The sequence below is a fragment of the Octodon degus genome, unplaced genomic scaffold, assembly GCF_000260255.1.
Source record: "Octodon degus isolate 3935 unplaced genomic scaffold, OctDeg1.0 scaffold00041, whole genome shotgun sequence".
Lineage (NCBI taxonomy): Eukaryota > Metazoa > Chordata > Mammalia > Rodentia > Octodontidae > Octodon > Octodon degus.
Window position 1 is genome coordinate 10893391 of NW_004524617.1, and position 6154 is coordinate 10899544.

Below are 6154 nucleotides of genomic sequence, written 5' to 3' on the forward strand. Positions count from 1 at the left end.
TTCTTATAATTTTACCTTACCTTTAAGAGTTAGTTTAATTTTAGGGTTGTTCTCTCCATCCCTCTTTTGTGTTATAGTGATCCTACATTATTTGCCATTGTGCTTTTATAATCTTAAAATTATTTCTTCCAAATAGTGCTTATTTAAGAGTAGCATTGCTAATGTTGATGCCAAAACAATGTTATTAAAGAGGAAGAAGTAAGTCCCTAATGTTTATCCCTTTGTATTCAGTTTCCTAGCCTAGAAAGTTCCTTCCTGGTTAATCTCTTCTACCACTTCTCTGACCTATTGTTACACACTGAAAATTCTTCAGCTTTCTACAATCTGTCTTCCACATTTCAATTCCTATGCTATTTTTGTGACTCAATTGTTGATCATCTCTCAACTGGGTCACTTTAAATCCAGAGATACAAAAAGAATCACTGGATATCTTAAAGTCCAACAATTTTATAATGACTGTCAATCTAGTTAGTAATGTGAGTTGAGCTACTTCTTTATTGCTTTGGTTACCCCAAGTGCATGACTGGAAAAACTAACTGGTGTTGAATTGTGATGGTTCTCTTCCTTGGAGAGGCTTACATGTTCATGCTAGTTCATTCCATCAATAGTTTTTGTTATTTCAGTTGTTTTAAACATAAGGTTAACAGTTGTCCAAAAGGATGAAAATTAGAAACTCACAACTTACATAATTCATTTTATGATGATGATAAAGTGTAGAAGAAACCATATCATATCTGCATACATAGTTTTTATCTATGTATTTATCTGCATCTACAACTCTATTTAAGTGTTTGGTTACGTAGGAATTTTGATAAGACAGTGAAGGGGATCTTCTGATGTAATAACATTTGAAAAGAGACCTGAATGAAGTGATTGAGAAAGCCTAATGACAACTGAAGAAAAAGTGTTCCTGCACAACAATTACAGTGCCCTGAGTAAAAGAAAGGAGGGTAGCATGAAAACAAAAAGCTGAAAGAAATGCATCATTGAAAAGAAAGGCAAATAGTCAGGGAAGAGCTCATCAAAGATCATGTATGTGACTAAGGGATTTCAATTTTATTTTAAAATATGTTGATACTTTATTTTAAATAAAGTTCTGAAAAGAGATGTAACATACTATGGCTTGTGTTTTTAAATGAGAAATTATATTTAACATGCAGACCATGGTATTGTGGACTATGTACACACTGTGAAAGTATTACATCCAGTTAATGAAAAATGTGCTATTAACCTAGTTTTCACTTTAAGATGAGTTCAATATCCATTTTCTAAAAAAAAATTCCACAAAATGACATAGTATAATTATCAGTAGTGAAAGTGCTCTAAAATGGGTTCCTTTATCATATTCTTTCTGTCTAATAATAACTACAAATATATTCTTTTGATGGTACCAGGGATTGAACTCAGGACATTATGCTTGCCAGACAAGCATTTATTTCACTGAGTTATATCCCTTGCCCCCCAACAAATATCTTTTGACCGACTTCTCCCCATCTCCCTTTCAAATACCTTAGCCATTGATAAACACCATTCTACTCTCTAGTTCTGTGAGGCCAAAATTTTGCATTCCATTTGGCAGTGAGAAAATATATGAGGTATTTGTATTTCCATATTGTCCAGGTTCATCATGTTGTTGCAGATCAGATGTCATTGCTTTTATAGTAATAGTTTTTCATTGTATGTGTATTCCACATTTTCTATCTAATCATTTCTTGATGGTAGGTTTCATTTCAAAACTTTGGCAATTTTGACTAGTACTGCAATAAACTTGGAAGCATAGATATCTCTATACAATACTAATTTCATTTCCCTTGGAAATATATCAAGTAGTGGGATGGATAGAGCACCTGGTAGTTCTATTTCCAATTGTTTGATGATCTTCCCTACTGTTTTCTATGATAATTGCACTAATTTATATACCACCAACAGGGTATAAGTGTTCCATTTTCTGTATATTCATAGCCAACTCTTAAGTTTTGTCTTTTGATAGGAGTCAATGTAAATGCGGTGAGGTAATATTTCACTGTGCCTTCCCTGACGGTTGGTTGCATTAAACCATTTTTATTCTATTGGCTATTTTGTGAATGCTTTGAAAAATATCTAGTTAAGTCTTTTGCACATTATGAATCAAATTATTTGCTAGATTTTTCTCCACTGAGTTGCATTTCTGGATAATTCTTGATATTGTCCCCATGTCAGATGTATAGTTAACATGTATGTTCTCCTATTCCTTACGATGTCTTTTTTCTTTTTAGTTGAAGAAAACCAACGATGCAAACCAATTAGTGAGTCATTTGAATGTTTTTGAAATCTACTTAAGAAACTGAATAACCAAAACAATAAAACAGACTTTGATTGTTAAAAATATATATTAATTTAGTTCAAGTGTATTTTATTTATTATTTTTTTGAAAAGTAACATTAAGGAAATTGTATATTATTAGTTGATAATCAATCATAAAGTTAGTAAGATTGTTATTATGAGTTCAATACTTCCCTAGTAAAGTTTTGGGCATAGTTATTTTTAGCTGAGTAAGTTATTGGCCATGTAAAAAATTTGGAAAATATGTATATGCCTATATATAAAAATGCATAAATATCACAGTTAAATTTGAGGATGAAATATAAGATTATAAGATGTGAAACATTATAAAATATCAAGCATTAAATAAATTTAATTCATTATTGTAGTAACAAGATACAACTGGTAAAAAAGTGTCACAAAAATGGATTTGTTTTTCAAATCCACTATTTGCTGCTGTAAGTATTGTAAGTTTGTCTAGTTGTTGATTTTCAGATGAAAAGAAATCTAAATCTATATATGACTGCTGGGCATACAATAAGTACGGAAGAACTGCTGGATCTTATAACCAGACATATACCCTACCATCAAGGCATTTATCATATAACAATTTTTAAAAATTATTTATCTATTTGGCATGGGGTCTCACTATGCAGCTCAGACTCATAGTGATGCTTCCTCAGCCCTGGGATTATAGGAATGTGCCACCATGCCTGATTTTGGTGGCCAGTTCAGCACATGGCTGGCATGGAATGCGGTATTTGGAATCAAACCTGGGTCCTTGAGCTTGCCAGGCAGGAGCTTAGACTATTAGTCTATCACTCCAGCCCCCAAGTTTAATTTTTTGCATAATTTTATTGAGAAACAAATAGCAATGAGACAGTTTCAAACCAAATTGGTAGGACAGTTTCAATAATTAACACATTGCGTACATTCTTCCTAGTGGTTAGTTGCTGTACAAGATGCAGACTTGATAACCTATTTACAAACACCATTAGAACAAATCCCTTTATTCATTAAGAGAATGTAACTATATATCTATCCTAACCATTTTGAATACACAGATACAAAATAGACATTCATCTCTATCCCCTTTTTTTGTTAAGTTCCGTTATTTGAATATTATACATATGTTAACTCAGCAAAATATTCTAAAAGAGTCCAGTAGTCCATAATAGTATTGGGTCTTCTGCTTCACTGGCAATGTTTTTGTTTTTATTTCTGTTTTTGTTTTGGGGACTGGGCATTGAACTCAGGACCCTTTGCTTGCGAGGCAAGCATTTTTTCTACTGAGCTATTCCAGGCCCAGCTATCTCTCTGGACCCCAAAAAAAATCCTTTTTTTTTTTTTTTTTTTTTTTTGGAAGAACCAGAGATTGAACTCAGGCCCTTGTGCTTGCAAGACAAGTGCTTATTGTACTGAGCTATTTCCACAGCCCTGCCCATAAAATCCTTAATCCCTTCTGTATTCCTTACTTACTGCCCACAAATCAAATATTGCTTTTTAATTCTAAATTTGCTGGAGGACACAATTGTTTCATAAAATACACAAAATTAATGATTTTTTTCTCCTAGAAGTTTATATTAGTGTGGTTAATTTGTTTACATTGATTGGTAAATATTGGTACATCTTTATTAACTGAAGTTCCTAGTTTAGAATAGAGTTCATTGTTTGTATTACACATTTTATAGGATTTTAAAACTGGATAATATTAGCATTATGTGTCTGCTCATATAATATCATACCGAGTAATTTAACTGCACTTTAACTATCCATTTTTGCTTTCCTTTCTCCACTTGACTTGATGGTCACCATTTTTTTCCTTTCTTTTTTTCTGTTGTCTCTCTTCTCTCTTCCATAATGTCATTTGCTATAAATGGAAGGCTTTCCAGATGCCTTACATACTTTAATTAGTATTATTCTTTCAAATTACTCCATATCTATTCATGGTTTTATAGATAATTTTTTGTCAATAACAACATTCTAGAGTCAAAATAGATATTTTAAAGTATTTATTTATTTACCTCCCTCTTGAATGGTACTTTGGTTTTCAAGTTTCAGCACTTTTACATAAAGCTGTTATAAATTTTCATGTGCAGGTTGTTTTGTGATATACATTTGCAAGTCAGGAAAATACTGAAGAGTGTGCTTGCTTTTTTTGTATGGTAACATTATATTTAGGTATGTAATATGCTGCCAAATTGCATTCCAAAGTGACTATATCATTTTGCATTCCCATTGTCCATAGGTAGATTAGATTAGATTAGATTAGATTAGATTAAAAAGTGTGTCAAGTATAAAAAAGATGTTCAAACTAGCAAAATTCAGGAGTATGGGGTGGGTGAAGGTAGAGAAAGCTTAACACTATAGAATATAATTTATCACCCTTCTGCCCATGGTGAGAGTAGGAGTAATCCATATCTGACAGACAAAGTATTCAGGAGATAACTGATTACAGAGAATAATAATAGTAATGTGCATCCTACATAATTGGATCTCCAAGGAGGAAGCAGGAACAACACTCTAATATTGCTTTCCTACTCTTTCTGGGCATTCCTATGCCCTAATGTTCCCAGACAAAGCAACCTGAAGCCATGATGTGGATGCATCTCATGCAGGTCAGCCTCCTATGGGACAGAGTACCATGACAGTATAACTGGAATGGCAAATAGAAGACATCCAAAGAAGTAGAATTTTAATAATTTTAGAAGTTAAAATATTTCAGATGATCATATTCCGATAAATACTGTACAAAATTATTTTTACTGTCTTAACTATTATTCCTAGAATAACTATTATTCCAGTTGGAAATATTTACCAACAGCTTTTGAAGGTACTATTACATGGCAAGTAAAAAGTTACAGAAAAAAAAGAAAACCAACAAATAACTAAATGAGGGACTCGAGAGATAGCAGAGACATAAGCATCTACCTGGCAAGCACAAGGACCCCAGTTTGATCCCCAGACCCACATGCCTGTGCAGTCTCAGCCCCAGATGCCCGGGCTCACCCTCATGGCCCATGATGCTGGTGCCCACCATGGGGCCATGGAAGTGGGCATGGTGTGTCTATAATCCCAATACTCAGGAGGTTGATCCAGGAGGATCTCTGTGAGTTCAAGAACAGCCTGGAGGTTACAAAAGTGAGCATAAGTCCCACCAGAACTGTGTAGTGAGGCCCTGTCTCAAAAAATAATTAAGTAAATAAATAAATAAATTTGAATGCTTATATAACAGTAAGAAATAATTTGACAAAAAATATGCATTCCTAAGTTACTCTTAACTAGATAATAATCAATTTTCAGATAGAGATGAGCAATTAGACATTTAAAGAGGTTAAGCTATCTTATATTCAATATTTGTAATATTTCATTATATGTGCTGATTTAAATATAGTTACAACTTTGAACTATGTTTGTCCTGTATAGATTAAGAGGCTACTAGACAATAATGTATTTGTTCTTTGTAATGTACTAAATTAAAGAAAATAATAGCTGTAGTCCTCATTTTACACTGGATCTCTATACTTGTTCATCGTAGATATTTATGAATTTGTATCCTTTGACCTAAGTCTCATTTCCTACCCCCTCCCTAGCTTTTAATCATTGTCTTCCATCCACATATTTATAATTTATAAAACTTTACCTCACTAGCTGGACATAGTGGCACACATCTGTAATCCCAGCATTCTGGAGACTGAGGCAGAAGGATTGCTGAAAGTTCAAGGCCAGCCTGATCTACATAGTGAGTTCAAGGCTAGCCTGCATTGCAAAGTAAGACACTGTCTCAAAAACAAAACAAAACAGAGACCCAGTCCTAGCCCAGGTCCGGTGAGTGTGTGGAGAGTTTCCTGCT